This window comes from Pelophylax lessonae, assembly GCF_965119305.1.
Source record: "Pelophylax lessonae genome assembly, chromosome: 5".
Classification (NCBI taxonomy): Eukaryota; Metazoa; Chordata; class Amphibia; order Anura; family Ranidae; genus Pelophylax; species Pelophylax lessonae.
Genome location: NC_138772.1, coordinates 81,436,730 through 81,453,755, shown reverse-complemented (window position 1 = coordinate 81,453,755; position 17,026 = coordinate 81,436,730).

The following is a 17,026-nucleotide window of genomic DNA, read 5'->3' as shown; positions in this document are numbered from 1 at the left end:
GAGCTATCGTGGAAAATCTGTCCAAAAATGCTATACAAAGGAAAATCAGATTACAAGAACAATATATAGTCTGAAAGAAGACTAAATAAAAACAAAGTGTTACATTGTTTACAGACTTTAATATAACTGGAAATTACAGATGACCTTGCAAAACACTATGTATAAAACATATGGCATCTCAGTCAACAGTAATGTGTCACGATGACCATGAAAGACAGAAAAATACAATTGCAGAAAGAATTAAAATAAAACCAGCAGTAAAACACAACGTATATTGCAGTAGAGTAAGAATAATAAAAAAAAAGCTATTGTGGAAAAAAGAAATAGCTATACAAAGGAAAATCAGATTACAAGAACAATATCTAGTCCACAAGAAGACCCAATAAAAACAAAGTGTTATATTGTTTACAGAATTTAATATAACTGGAATTTACAGATAATCTTGCAAAACACTAAGAGTGATGTATCATGCTGAACATGAAAGACAGCAAAAATCCAATCGCAGTGCAATTAAAATAAAACCATCAGTAAAAAGCACAAACACAACATATACTGTATAATAACATTAAGAACAATTATAAAAAATAAGCTATTATGGAAAATATGTGCAAAAAAAAATGAAATACAAAGGAAAATTAGAACAATATCTAGTCTGAAAGAAGAGCAAATAAAAACAAAGTGTTACATTGTTTATGAAACTCAATATAACTGGACTTTACAGAGGACCTTGCAAAAGGGTGATGTGCCATATGGAACATGAAATACGGGAAAAAAATGCAATTACAGGGAAATTAAAATAAAACCAACAGTAAAACACATATAGCGCAACATATAGTGCAACATACTGAATAATAAAAAGTTGCTATTGTGGAAAATCTTTGCAAAAAAAAGGTTTACAAAGGAAGAACAAATTGCAAGAACAATATATAGTCTGAAAGAGGACCAAATAAAAACAAAGGGGGTTATTTACTAAGCCTGGAGAGTGCAAAATCTGGTGCAGCTCTGCATAGAAACTAATCAGCTTCCAGGTTGTATTGCCAAAGCCTTATTAAAGAAGTTGAAGGTAAAAGCTGATTGGCTACCATGCACAGCTGAACCAGATTCTGAGTGCACCCATTTTAGTAAATCAATCTCAAAGTGTTACATTGTTTACAAACTGTAATATAACCACAATTTACAGATAACCTTGCAAAAAAACAATGTACGAATAATATTGCATTTCATCCCAAATTTCTGGATGATATTAAAGTGAAATCTTACCTGTAACAACTTTATCAAGAATATTCTTTAGCAAGGAACTTACATTCCACATTAATCTTTATCCTACTAAAATTAGTGTGTTCCTGTTTCTTCTTGCTGGAGGCTGCCATTTTTCTAAAGCCCAGAGCCCCCGAGGAGCAGTAAATCTTGTCAGCAGATCAGCCTTTACAGTGCCAGAAAATAGAGAGCAACTGAGCATGTGCAGAGCAGGGATTTTAAATAGTATAGGCACTTATTTTTAATGTTTTAATTGTTTCGCTATACCTGCAAAAGGGGCCAGCCTCAAGGGATCTAGCAGAATTTAATTAGATTTACTATTAATAAAATTAAAGTTCCACTCCTCCGTCTGGTCTTTATTGCCATTCACGACTCCAGCAGAATAATCTTTGTCAACCCCCCCCCCCCCCCAGCCCCAAACCCACAGCCAGAGCCATGTGGTGAGCTGAGCTTCTTCCATCTGGAATAAAGTCTCTGTAAAGGATTGTACCTAGGGTCCATGTCATCATAATGTTGGTGTCACCAACCTCCTTATAGGAATATATGAAGACTTTAGTCTAGAGCAGCCTTTTTCAACCAGGGTGTCTAGGCACCTTGGGGTGCCTTCTGGGTTCTTCAGGGGTGCCTTCACAAAATGCCTAAAAATTGACCCAAATTGCCCTCAAATCGGATCAAGCCTGCCTTTTTGTTACACAAAGCCATAGGTTTTCATTGTGTAACATTACAACCTTGGGCACCATGTGAGTCAGCCTTAAGCTTCTGCTGACATCAATGGTTGACAAGGAGGATGTCTGTCACCTGCACCTGTCAAAACCAGGTACCCGCTCCCACTGCTCAAAAATGGCAGCGAAGGGGGGAGGAGGCAAATAAGCGGAGCTTTCCCTTTTGGTGGAATTCTGCTTTAAGTTGTTTATACATGATAGAACAACTTGTATGACTTCAGTGCTAGGTCACCCTTGGCTTTTACCGGGGATTCAAGAAGGAATATACCAAAAGCGACTTCAATTGGGTATGTATAGACTACACCAATTTTGCACCAAAGGACATTTGTGACCTTTGTTGGAATTACAAGGTATGTTTGATCCTCTTCTACCCAATTAGAAGGCTATGCAGTTATGTTGCTTCTTCTTGCAATTGTGGGGCAAATCTTAGCCTTTAGGGAAAACCATGCAGGGTACACACTGCTCCAAAGCAACTCGCATAAAGATCCCCAATCACTGGAACTGCCAGCCCGGTCCCCAGCCACAATGAACGAAGGTGAAGGATGAAGATATCTGCACTCCAAATGTAGAAAAATAATGTCTTTATTGAGCAAATCTATATAAAAAGACAAAAAACACACAGTTCCAGGACAGCCAGTAAACGCGTTTCACACTTCAGTGCTTATTCATTAGTAATCGATGCTATATCCATATAGGTACGTATAAAGTCTGTTTTTCTTTTAATCCCAAAATTCTGTTTTAACTCCTGTGCAGGAGTAACATCCCATGCTGCCCAATAAAGATAGCCACAACCAGAAGATTGAGCAGAAGATACCAACAAATCAGATGTTGGACCGTTGAAGGAAAGGTATGTATCAGGGACTTTAGTTCCGCTTTAAGGCTGCAATCCTGTGCCTCACATAGAAGGCTGGGGTTCAGTAGAAGCAACATGTTGGGTAATCCCAAAACTGCTGTAGAAACATGGACATTAGTGGCCTCAGCCCTTGTGGCACCAGGCAAGACATGTGGGGCATGTGTCCCAGGTGTCAGATCACAGCTCATTACATTATGCCACCTTGTCTGCCAGTACCATCCGGACAGGCTCTCATCTTTGCTTCTCCCACACAGTCTGGGCACATTTTATGTGTTCTGTGATCTTACAAATCACTCACTCATGGTCTGTACACTGCAGTAGGGTGACTGTTTGCCTTACTATTTTAGTTGTTGCAAGTGTACTGATGCAAAGTGTCTCTTTTAGCCTCTCTACTCTGAAAACTGTAAAGCTATAACATCTGATTATGTTAGTGTAATAATAAGAGTTTTACATAAAGAAAATTGCCGTAAGATATGAGCCACACCCCTGTATACTACAGACAAAAAATAATAAAGAAAAGTGGGGCTTTAAAGGCTCAGATGAGGTGGTCAAAAGACTTAAACGCCACACAGTAATTATTAAAAATGCATTTTATTAAGTATCAATCAAACAAAAAGGCATAAAACCATGCCTAAAGACACACATACATGTAAACACATATGTTAAAAATCAGAACACTATGTAAGTAACCAGATGGTACAAGTCTCAAGAAAGTTGGATATGGTCCCTGTGCTGCCAACGCGTTTCGCTTGACTTCGCTTCTTCAGGGCTTAGGGCAGAGACCAGAGAACCAGCTAGTGTTCTAAATTGACGCAGAACAATGATCCGGACACGATATATAGGGAGTAATGATATGTCTGAATAGACATGGACCATATATCCAAACTATACTATGAAACGTATCGATGCATCCACTAGATAGTGGGTGGTGCACTCATCATCAAGGTAATTCATGTAGGTCCCAAAACATACTTAGTATCTGATAATTCGGACACGACTATGGGAGGATATCAGTATTATTTCCTTCACATTAGTGCAAGATAGTTGGGGCAGGCAATCCTGTGTGGATAGTACACAATTTCCCCCGGTGTCCAAGTCTTCCGTGTTATTGTATAGACTAAGGACGCTATACAGGGAGTGCAGAATTATTAGGCAAATGAGTATTTTTGAGGATTAATTTTATTATTGAACAACAACCATGTTCTCAATGAACCCAAAAAACTCATTAATATCAAAGCTGACTATTTTTGGAAGTAGTTTTTAGTTTGTTTTTAGTTTTAGCTATTTTAGGGGGATATCTGTGTGTGCAGGTGACTATTACTGTGCATAATTATTAGGCAACTTAACAAAAATCAAATATACAGTATACCCATTTCAATTATTTATTTTTACCAGTGAAACCAATATAACATCTCAACATTCACAAATATACATTTCTGACATTCAAAAACAAAACAAAAACAAATCAGTGACCAATATAGCCACCTTTCTTTGCAAGGACACTCAAAAGCCTGCCATCCATGGATTCTGTCAGTGTTTTGATCTGTTCACCATCAACATGCAGCAGCAACCACAGCCTCCCAGACACTGTTCAGAGAGGTGTACTGTTTTCTCTCCTTGTAAATCTCACATTTGATGATGGACCACAGGTTCTCAATGGGGTTCAGATCAGGTGAACAAGGAGGCCATGTCATTAGCTTTTCTTCTTTTATACCCTTTCTTGCCAGCCACGCTGTGGAGTACTTGGACGCGTGTGATGGAGCATTGTCCTGCATGAAAATCATGTTTTTCTTGAAGGATGCAGACTTCTTCCTGTACCACTGCTTGAAGAAGGTGTCTTCCAGAAACTGGCAGTAGGACTGGGAGTTGAGCTTGACTCCATCCTCAACCCGAAAAGGCCCCACAAGCTCATCTTTGATGATACCAGCCCAAACCAGTACTCCACCTCCACCTTGCTGGCGTCTGAGTCAGACTGGAGCTCTCTGCCCTTTACCAATCCAGCCACGGGCCCATCCATCTGGCCCATCAAGACTCACTCTCATTTCATCAGTCCATAAAACATTTGAAAAATCAGTCTTGAGATATTTCTTGGCCCAGTCTTGACGTTTCAGCTTGTGTGTCTTGTTCAGTGGTGGTCGCCTTTCAGCCTTTCTTACCTTGGCCATGTCTCTGAGTATTGCACACCTTGTGCTTTTGGGCACTCCAGTGATGTTGCAGCTCTGAAATATGGCCAAACTGGTGGCAAGTGGCATCTTGGCAGCTGCACGCTTGACTTTTCTCAGTTCATGGGCTGTTATTTTGCGCCTTGGTTTTTCCACACGCTTCTTGCGACCCTGTTGACTATTTTGAATGAAATGCTTGATTGTTCGATGATCACGCTTCAGAAGCTTTGCAATTTTAAGAGTGCTGCATCCCTCTGCAAGATATCTCACTATTTTTGACTTTTCTGAGCCTGTCAAGTCCTTCTTTTGACCCATTTTGCCCAAGGAAAGGAAGTTGCCTAATAATTATGCACACCTGATATAGGGTGTTGATGTCATTAGACCACACCCCTTCTCATTACAGAGATGCACATCACCTAATATGCTTAATTGGTAGTAGGCTTTCGAGCCTATACAGCTTGGAGTAAGACAACATGCATAAAGAGGATGATGTGGTCAAAATACTCATTTGCCTAATAATTCTGCACTCCCTGTATACGACAATCCCGGGTGTCCGGGATTTGTGGAAGGGAAGGGACCCTTTGTGGAAGGGACCCTTTGTGTATCCTCTTACAGCGTAATACTAAGAGTTCACTTAGACCACTGGTTTTTAACCTTGAGTCCATGGATGAGTTCCGGGGCGGGGGGGGGGGGGTTGTCCATGGGGGTTAGATAAGAAAAAAAAATGAAGTGGTCATTACTTTTTGAAGAAAAGGCCTGTTTTTTTTTTTTAAGATTGTTTAGTTTATTTAAACTTTGTGTATGTCACATATATATATTCTTTTTTTTATGCTGGTGTGATCTGACTTCCTGTTAGAGGGTGGCTGTATGTAGGAATGTAGCCACCCTCTCTTGTTCACTCCAGAGATGGACAATGGTCTACGGGGATTGAAATGTATATAGAGCAGTGCACATGATTGAAATGAATGTGCACTGCTCATCCAAACACGTGGAAATAAGGAGAAAAAGGATGGGTTTGGGAGCTCATAGGATGTTACAAGGATTCAGAAAAAACGCAGCAAGAAATGATATATTAGAAAATAATTACAGGGCCATTAAGTAGTTTACGTGTATGGATTATGTTTGGAGAACAAACATATTTTACCATCCTTTCAATGTCTGCTACCCCTCTATGCCAATCCCTCCACTGACTTCCATTCACCCAACAAATTAAACTCAAAATTCTAACAACAACTTACAAAGCTATCCACAACTCAGCTCCCAGCTACATCACTAACCTAGTCTCAAAATACCAACCAAATCATTCTCTTCGTTCCTCTCAAGCCCTTCTGCTCTCTAGTTCCCTTGTCTCCTCTTCCCATGCTGGCCTCCAAGTCTTCTCCAGAGCCTATCCCATCCTCTGAAACTCCCTACCCCAATCTGTCCAATTATCTTCTTATTTAGGTGATCACTGAAAACCCTTTTCTTTATAAAAGCTTATCCTGCCTCCACCCAACAACCGTACTTCTGTTTTCTCCATCAGCTCATCCCCTACAGTTATTACAGTACCTATTGTATCACTTGACCCTCCCTTTTAGATTGTAAGCTCTAACCAGCAGGACACTTAGATTCCTCTTGTAACGTATTGTATTGTAATTGCACTGTCTGTCTTTGTGTCGTAAAGCACTGCGCAAACTGTTGGTGCTATATAAATCCTGTATATTATTAAAATAATATTATTATTATTTAGAGTTACTTTAAGGGCTACCCGCCACACCATGCCCATTATGTGTATACAGGTATGTGGGTTTTGCTGTGCATTGCCATATATTGTTATTTGCACCCAAACACACATATACAGAGCATCGCAGCACACTTGTCCTATAGTGCACCACAAATTGCAGTGCACTATGCTTCAAAAAATATGGACACATTGAGGTGCAATGAAAGTTTATACAAAGGGAATTGCTCAGCACATGGGGGTGTAAATGGTCCCTAAAGCTGGGTATACACGAGTAGAATTTCAAATGGAAGTTCGTACGAAAATTCTCAGTACATTTGAATGTTCTTTGAAAGTAGTTTAAGATTTCATTCGTTTTTATCATTCAGTTTTAGAAGGAATGGACTGTAGTGAATGAAAACCACATACAGGGAATGATTTACTAAAACTGGAGAGTGCAAACTCTGGTGCAGCTGTGCATAGAAGCCAATCAGCTTAAAGGTTTTAGTCTCGGTTCACACTGATGAGATGCGGGAAACCCTGCAATTCACCAGAATCGCACAATGATTCACACTGTGATCTGCAAACCACTGGGGGCATCAATGTAAAGTTAATGACACCCCCAGATCGGTTTGCAGATCGCAGTGAAAACTGTGAAATGTTGCAGGCATTGGATAGCTTAGGTGTGAACACCCATGAAATCCGATTCCAGTGCGGACCAAAAAAAGGGTCCTGCACCATTTTGGTGTGAATGCGATGTGATTTCAGCCATACAGCAATACGGTGCGAATCATATGCAATGTCTGGCATCGCACTAGTGTGAACTGGCCCTTAGCCTAGGTTCACACTGAATGGGAGTTTGATGCACAGATGTCTATTGAAATTGCCCCCGAAGTTGCCAAAAGTAGTGTGGAAACTGCTTTTGGGAATTGGTGCAGTATTGCAAAGTCGGCGTCACACGGATTTGGATGGTGCTGTTGCCGGCAACAGGTGATGATTTGACATGTCCAATCGCATGTCAAATCGACTCGATGTGAACGAGGGGTTATTGTCAAAGCTTAATTGAATAAGTTGAAGTTTAAAGCTGATTGGCTACCATGCACAGCTGCACCAGATTTTGCATTTTGCAGTTTTAGTACCCCACGCTGTTAGAAATTCATACATTCAAGAAGGCCTTTTTTCAGTGGGAACGCGGGGGAACGCATCCGGCACCTCCAACACTGAATTATGTAATGGCAAGGGGTGCTGGGGTGTGCTGGAAGGCCTATTGATGCTAGCTGCTGGGGGGTCTATTGTTGTTTATGGGAGGTCTTACCTCGCGGGGGGGGGGGTCAATTGTTGCTGGGAGGTATCGACTGTTGAGAGAGAGGTCTATTGTTGCTGGCAGCTGGGGGATCTATTATTTATTGTCATTGATTGGGGTGTTATGTTGATGGGGGGGTCACTTGCTGCTTGGAGGGTCAATTGTTGTTGAGAGGGATCTACTGTTGAGGGAGACGTCTATTGTTGCTGGCTGCTGGAGGATCTATTTATTGTTGATGGGGGTCTTATGTTGATGGGCGGTCACTTGTTGCTTGGTGGGTCAATTGTTGCTAGTAGGTATCTACTGTTGAGGGAGATGTCTATTTTTGCTGGCTGCTGGAGGGTCTATTGATGCTGGTTTCTGGGGAATCTATTTTCATTGATGGGGGTCTTATATTGCTGGGGCAGTCAATCGTTGCTGGGAGGAATCTACTGTTGAGGGAGAGGCCTATTGTTGCTGGCTGCTGGAGGGTCTATCGATGCTGGATTCTAGGAGATCTGTTGTTGCTGCTGGGGGGGGGTCTATTGTTGCTGGGTGGTATTTTGCTGTGGGGGTCTATTGTTGCTGGGGGGGGGTCTATTGTTGTGTGTGAAATCTAGTTTTGCTAGGGGGGTCTTTTGTTACATGGGGATCTATTTTAGGATTCTTCTTGTTAATAATAAATTCCATGAAAATTACTTAGTAGCACAAAAGCATGATTGGTTCTGTATTCTCTAAAAGAGGCGGTACGGGGAGGTAGGTGGGGGGTGGGACCAAGGGACGGTTCTCAGAGGTGGGAGACGAAGGGTGAAGTTCCTGCACCTATTCTCTGAGAAAAAAGCCCTGCATTCAAGAAAAAATTTCCATCCTGCTCCTTTGTCTAAAACGTATGAAGATTTGATCCGAATAATGGTTAGAAAAGCGAACGAGTATTCTTAAATCCTTACAGAGAAAAATGTCAAATGAAATTCTACTTGTGTATACCCAGCTCAAGGCTAGGCAGTCAGCTTGGATAGGAGGGTGATGGAAAAAGCCAATTGGGCTAGAGCAGTGATGGTGAACCTTGGCACCCCAGATAATTCCGAACTACATTTCCCATGATGCTCGTGCACTCTGCAGTGTAGTGGAGCATCATAGGAAATGTAGTTCCAAAACATCTGGGGTGCCAAGGTTCACCATCACTGGGTTAGAGGGTGGTTTATAAATGTGGCCCTCCTACCTCTCCAGCACATGGATGACAGGTGCACTTTAATTTAAACAGTTTAATATTGCTTTGCTCAACCTATAGTGGGCAACCGTCCAAACCACCAATGTGCTGCGTATAATCTGTCAGGTTTTGGCACTCGGGACAGCTCATAGTCTGCAGAAGGTCAGGACTTAGCAAACACAGAGACTTAATCACCACTCTTTCCCCAATAGTAAAATTCAGCCTTACATTATACCTGCTTTTACTACTGTAAATTGCGGAAGTGTATTGCTGTCTAGCTTTCCAGATACAACATTCTTTAATTTCAGTAATATTGACTTAAAGAAAAAGGTCATGTACAAGGGGAAATAGTCTCCCACCCCTGGGAAAAGAAACATGCTGGAATTGACTATTATAAGCCTGCCTAGCTGCAATTTCACTATAGTCCCCGCCACCATCTGCAAAGTGAGATGTTGATGTTTTTCTGAGCACACTTTCAGGCAGACATGAAAGAAATCCTTACCGTTAGTTTATTCCTGAATTCTGACTGAGGTTCTTTGTCTGATATTCCCAGAAACCTCACTGCCGTCCCTTCACAATCTTGTTTTAGAGAGGGAGTTCAGATTTACATTAAACGGTACTATGGCAGGCATGGAGCTTATCTCTAGTGAGCGCAAATATTATTTTGGATAGCGCCCCTCCCAGCCTGCTGTTTGTATAGAAGGCTTCAATCAGAGAAACACAGTCTGAATGCAAACAGCTTATGCTGTTTCTCTTTTGAAAACTCAAAGAAATATGAATTTGGTGTAATGGATGAACCCCTATTAAAGCGGAGTTCCAGCCATTTCACTCACCTGTCCAACGGTCCAGCGATGCGGCCGCCCGAAGCCTCGATCCTCTCCCTCGGCGCCAGCATCACTGCTGTGGGCACCCGGCTGTGAGAGTTTGCGGCTTCACAGCCGGGTACCCACTGCGCATGCGCGAGTCGCGCTGCGCATCTTGATTGGCCGGCAATCTTCTGGGACCTCTGACGTGTCCCAGAAGATTGCAGGGAGGGAGGGGGAGAGGAGAACTTCCGTTCAGGGCGCCGCGGCGCTCCGAGCGGAAGTGGGAGCGGGTACCTGTCAAAACTAGGTACCCGCCCCCCCCCCAAAAAAATGACATGCCAAATGTGGCATGTCAGGGGGTCAGGACTCCCTAAAGCGGAAGTTCCAATTTTGGGTGGAACTTCGCTTTAACTGTATGCTGTCCGGCGACGTATCAGTATGCTGCTGGATTGGAAGGGTGATATCTCGGTCATTGCTTCAGCTGCAGCAATGATTGAGATATTATTTTTTATTATGGCTGGCAATTCCTATCCTTGTAAAAGTAATCCTAGCGGCTAAGAAGCTGCTGGATTACTTTTACAGGTGGCGGTAAGGGGGTCGCCCCCCCTCTGCCGCCTTTCCAGGCTCTCCTGTGTGATCAGGGAGCCGAGTAAGGATGTGACCGGCAGCATTCGGTTCCTGAGATACAGTAAGAGAATCTGATGTCATTCCTCCCACTGTGTCGGAATTTGGGAGCGACAAGGATTTCATCATTAGGGCTCCATTCACAATTCCACATTCCAAATCGCAGCATTATCCATGCCATTACTTCTTAATTGTACCCCAATTGCGGAGCACAGGAACACAGTTCTCTGTGTTAATCTAGCAAGTCCACCCCCCTCACAGTTAGAAAGCACCCCCTAGTTTGTTTTGTCAGGACATTATAGTTCAGTACGTTAGTGCACATTTAACAAAGTATATTTCTGTGTGTTACGTGCCATTTAACGCAGTATATTTCAGTGCATTCTGTTCCGTTTAATGCAGTTTATTTCCATGCATTAGTGCACATTTAACGCAGTAAATTTCAGTGTGTTATATGCTGTTTAGTGCAGTATACTTCAGTGTGTTAGTGCAAATTTAGTGCAGTATATTTCAGTGCGTTAGTGCACATTTAACGCAGCATATTTCAGTGCGTTAGTGCACATTTAACGCAGCATATTTCAGTGCGTCTCTGCATGTTTAACACAGTATATTTCAGTGCGTTGATGCACGTTTAACGCAGTATATTTCAGTTCGTTAATGCGTGTTTAACGAAGTATATTTCTGTGTGTTAGTGCAGTTTTACTGCAGTTTGTTGTAGTTTATCGGTGTGTCTGTGTAGTGAGTACTCATGTTAAAGTGCACCAAACACCACTTTCCACTGATTAAAATGCATCCACATACATATTTCCACATCTTTATTACATTTTGTTAATAAGCACCTTCCCATCATTTCTTGGAGGCCAATAAGGAGAGGCAGACTTTCCCATGGCACTGTGAGGGGGCCAGCAGCGTATGTGTCCACAGGCAAAGGTGGATGTGATCAGTCCTCAGGCAGGACATCATTTCTTCTGTTTAGTGATGTTGCCTGTGCTATCCAGCCACAGCATGCAGGGGAGGTGGTGGACTGGCTTACTAAACTATCCTCATCCTCCTCATCCTCTGTCACCCAAGCAGAGACTGGTGCGAAGTCCACTGCAGCTGCCAGAGTGGCTTAATCTGCCTCCTTGTCCACAGCTATTCCTGCCATAGCCCCTGCATCAGGCATGGAGGAGTCATCTGAGGTATTTGAACACAGCACTAGCCGCTTGCTCCTTGATGATGGACAGCCATTACTTGATTCAGATGTTGGGTCTCAGCTTGAGGAAGGTAGGAACATGAGCCTACAGAGAGAGGAGAACACTGGTACCCAAACTAGTAGTCATGTTCTCTCAGCTGCAGCATATTGCCAAGTTGTCTTCAGTGACCAATTTTACACCTGTTACTTCTATCCAAAGTCTGCGGAAGAGACCCCAGAATGAATCCAAAAAATCTCTAATCTTGCTCTGAGTGCTCTACATTGTGACCTCATCATACAGACTGGCTCCCCAGGCCGTTATTTATAAAATAAAGAAAGCTCGCAGGGAAAATGTCATTTTTTTGGCTTTATAAATGCAATTATTGCTGCAGCAGCTTCTATACACAGTACAGATGTGCCACTTTACAGGTAGACTAAGGGGGGGGGGGGGGGGCCCAGGCACTATATTGAAAGGAATTTTTCATTTTTATTGTTATTTCTCATTTTGATGCTTTCACTTTAAGCATAAGTAAAACACTGCTCATTTAAATATTATGTTTTTTACAAACTTTTTTTCATTGATACATGTCCCCCAGGGCAGTACCCGGACCCCCATAATCATTGTATACCCAATTACTTGCATATAAGCTTTCAAAATGGGCACCTTTGATTTTTCCAGTTCAGGTCCTATAGACTTTAATGAGGTTCGTTATTCGGTTCCGAACTTTTGCGATGTTCGGATGTTCTGGTGCGAACCGAACAGGGGGTAGTTTGGCCCATCCCTATTTACAGTACATGCTAACTTTGGTAGCATAATTATTAATGTGGAATGTATGTTCCTTGATGAAGAACATTATTTTTTATCAAGCTGTTTTGGGTAAAGTTCTGCTTTAATATAAACCAAAAAAATGCGTATTATATTGCGCTAATGTGCACTAAAAATCAATAAAGTGTATTTTTTCCCCGAAAATTTGTGTTTCAACAATGGCTGTTTAAATATACTGTGACATAAAAATTGCAACAAACGCCATTTCATTCTCCAGGTTTCTGCTTTTAAACAATTTTTAATGTTTGGGGGTTCAAAATAATTTTCCAGCAAAAATAAAATGCTGATATCTACATATACATGTGCATCTCATAAAATTAGAATATCATCAAAAAGTTTATTTATTTCTGTAATTAAATTCAAAAAGTGTAACTCATATTTTATATAGATGCATTACATACACAGTGATATATGTCAATTATTTCTTTCTTTTAAGTTTGATTATTATGGCTTACAGCTAGTAAAACCCAAAATTCAGTATCTCAGAAAATTTGAATATTACATAAGACCAATAAAAAAAAAAAAAGGATTTTTAATACAGAAACGTTGGCTTACTGTGAAAAGTATGTCCATGTACATTATACAGTATCTCACAAAAGTGACTACACCCCTCACATTTTTGTAAGTACTTTATTATATCTTTTCATGTGACAACACTGAAGAAATGACACTTTGCTACAATGTAAAGTAGTGAGTGTACAGCTTGTATAACAGTGTAAATTTGCTGTCCCCTCAAAATAACTCAACACACAGCCATTAATGTCTAAACCACTGGCAACAAAAGTGAGTGAAAATGTCCAAATTGGGCACAATTAGCCATTTTCCCTCCCTGGTGTCATGTGACTCATTAGTGTTACAAAGTCTCAGGTGTGAATGGGGAACAGGTGTGTTAAATTTGGTGTTATAGCTCTCACTCTCTCATACTGGTCACTGGAAGTTCAACATGGCACCTCATGGCAAAGAACTCTCTGAGGATCTGAAAAAAAGAATTGTTGCTCTACATAAAGATGGCCTAGGCTATAAGAAGACTGGCAAGACCCTGAAACTGAGCTGCAGCATGGTGGCCAAGACCATACAGCGGTTTAATGGGACAGGTTCCACTCAGAACAGGCCTCGCCATGGTCAGCAAAAAAGTTGAGTGTACATGCTCAGCATCATATCCAGAGGTTGTCTTTGGGAAATAGATGTATGAGTGCTGCCAGCATTGCTGCAGAGGTTAAAGGGGTGAGGGGTCAGCCTGTCAGTGCTCAGACCATACGCCGCACACTGCTTCAAAATTGTCTGCATGGCTTTCATCCCAGAAGGAAGCCTCTTCTACAGACGATGCACAAGAAAGCCCGCAAACAGTTTGCTGAAGACAAGCAGACTAAGGCCATGGATTACTGGAACCATGTCCTGTGGTCTGATGAGACCAAGATAAACGTATTTGGTTCAGATGGTGTCAAGTGTAAGTGGCGGCAACCAGGTGAGGAGTACAAAGACAAATGTGTCTTGCCTACAGTCAAGCATGGTGGTGGGAGTGTCATGGTCTGGGGCTGCATGAGTGCTGCCAACACTGGGGAGCTACAGTTCATTGAGGGGACCATGAATGCCAACATGTACTGTGACATACTGAAGCACAGCATGATCCCCTCCCTTTGGAGACTGGGCCGCAGGGCAGCATTCCAACATGATAACGACCCCAAACACACCTCCAAGATGGCCACTGCCTTGCTAAAGAAGCTGAGGGTAAAGGTGATGGACTGGCCAAGCATGTCTTCAGACCTAAACCCTATTGAGCATCTGTGGGGCATCCTCAAACGGAAGGTGGAGAAGCGCAAGGTCTCTAACATCCACCAGCTCCGTGATGTCATCATGGAGGAGTGGAAGAGGACTCCAGTGGCAACCTGTGAAGCTCTGGTGAACTCCGTGCTCAAGAGGGTTAATGCAGTGCTGGAAAATAATGGTGGCCACACAAAATATTGACACTTTGGGCCCAAATTGAACATTTCCACTCAGGGGTGTACTCACTTTTGTTGCCAGCGATTTAGACATGAATGGCTGTGTGTTGAGTTATTTTGAGTGGACAGCAAATTTACACTGTTATACAAGCTGTACACTCACTACTTTACATTGTAGCAAAGTGTAATTTCTTCAGTGTTGTCACATGAAAAGATACAATAAAATATTTACAAAAATGTGATGGGTGTACTCATTTTTGTGAGATACTGTAGTATGCACTCACTACTTGGTCGGGGCTCCTTTTGCATTAATTACTGCATCAATGCAGCATGGCATGCAGACAATCATCCTGTGGCACTTCTGAGAGGTTATGGAATCCCAGGTTTCTTTGATAGCGGCCTTCAGTTCGCCTGCATTGTTGGGTCTGGTGTCTCTCATCTTCCTCTTGACAATACCCCACAGATTCTCTATGGGGTTTAGGTCAAGTGAGTTTGCTGGCCAATCAAGAACAGTGATACCTTGATCATCAATAAACCAGGTATTGGTACTTTTGGCAGTGTGGGCAGGTGCCAAGTCCTGCAGGAAAATGAAATCAGCGTCTCCATAAATCTGGTGAGCAGAGGGAAGCATGAAGTGCTCTAGAATTTCCTGGTAGAGGGCTGCGCTGACTTTGGACTTGATAAAACACAGTGGACCAACATCATCAGGTTGCATGGCTTCCCAAATCATCACTGACTGTGGAAAATGTTGCATTTAATTTGGAAATCAAGGTCCCAGAGTCTAGAAGAAGAGTGGAGAGGCACAGAATCCAAGTTGCATGAGGTCCAGTGTGAAGTTTCCACAGTCAGTGATGATTTGGGGAAATATGTCATCTGCTGGTGTTGGTCCACTGTGTTTTATAAAGTCCAAGGTCAGTGCAGCCCTCTACCAGGAAATTCTAGAGCACTTCATTCTTTCCTCTGCTGACCAGCTTTATGGAGATGCTGATTTCATTTTCCAGCAGGACATGGCACCGCCCACACTGCTAAGAGTACCAATACCTGATTTAATGATCATGGTATCACTGTGCTTGATTGGCCAGCAAATTTGCCTGACCTAAACCCCATAGAGAATCTGTGGGGTATTGGCAAGAGGAAAATGAGAGACACCAGACCCAACAATGTAAATGAGCAGTGCCACAGGCTGATCGCCTCCATGTCACGCTGCATTGATGCAGCAATTCATGCAAAAGGAGCAAGTATTGAGTGCATACTATACTGTACATGGACATACTTTTCAGTAAGCCAACATTTCTGTATTAAAAAATCCTTTTGTAATTTTCAAATTTTCTGAGAAACTGAATTTTTGGTTTTCACTAGCTGTAAGCCTTAATACTCAAAATTTAACCACTTGCCTACAGGGCACTTTCACCCCCTTCCTGCCCAGACCGATTTTCAGCTTTCAGTGCTGTCACACTTTGAATGACAATTGAGCTGTCATGCTACACTCTACCCATATGAAATTGTTATCATTTTTTTTCACACAAATAGAGCTTTCTTTTGGTGGTATTTAATCACCTCTGGGTTTTTTTTCTTACAAAAAAAAAATAAAGAAAAAAGACAGAATTTTTTGAAAATACATTTTTTTTCCTATTTTCTGTGAGTAAATTTTGAAAATAAAAAATTTTCTCCTTCACTGATGTGTGCTGATGAGGCGGCGCTGATGGGCACTGATAGGCTGCACTGATGAGATGGCACTTATGGGCACTCATGAGGTGGCACTTATGGGCACTGACAGGTGGCACTGATGGGCACTGACAGGTGGCACTGACAGTCGGCACTGATGGGCACTGAGAGGCGGCACTGACAGTCGGCACGGATGGGCACTGACCGGCGGCACTGATGGATGCTGATGGTCGGCACTGATGGACAGCACCATCAGTGCCCACAATCAGTGCCCATAGTGCTGCCAGTCAGTGCCTAGATCAGCAGGCACTGACTAGCAGCACTATGGGCACTGATTTTGGGCACTGATTGGCACTTGATTTCACATTTGTGTAATCAGGGCACTGATGATCAGTGCCCTGATTACATGTCTTTGTCTCCCCTATGAGGAGGAGCCGCTGATCGTCTCTGACAGTGTGAGGCGCGGAGAGCCAAATAAGCGGCACTTCCTCATTTACATGTGACTGGCTGTGATTAGACACAGCCAATCACATGGGTAAAGATTCATGTCATTGACTCTTTACCGAGATCGGGGTCGCGACATGTCCTAGCAACACGGCGCAGCCACGATCGCCGCACTGCGCGCCCCCAGGTGCGTGCGAGAGAGGCAGTTTTGGTGCGCTGTCATGTGACTGCGCCCCAGAACAATAGATGCACCGCTCCGCCATCATTTGACGGTGGGCGGATAGCAAGTGGTTAAAGAAAGAAATGCTTGAAAGATATGACTCTGTGTGTAACACATCTATATAAGATATACAAATTTCACTTTTTGA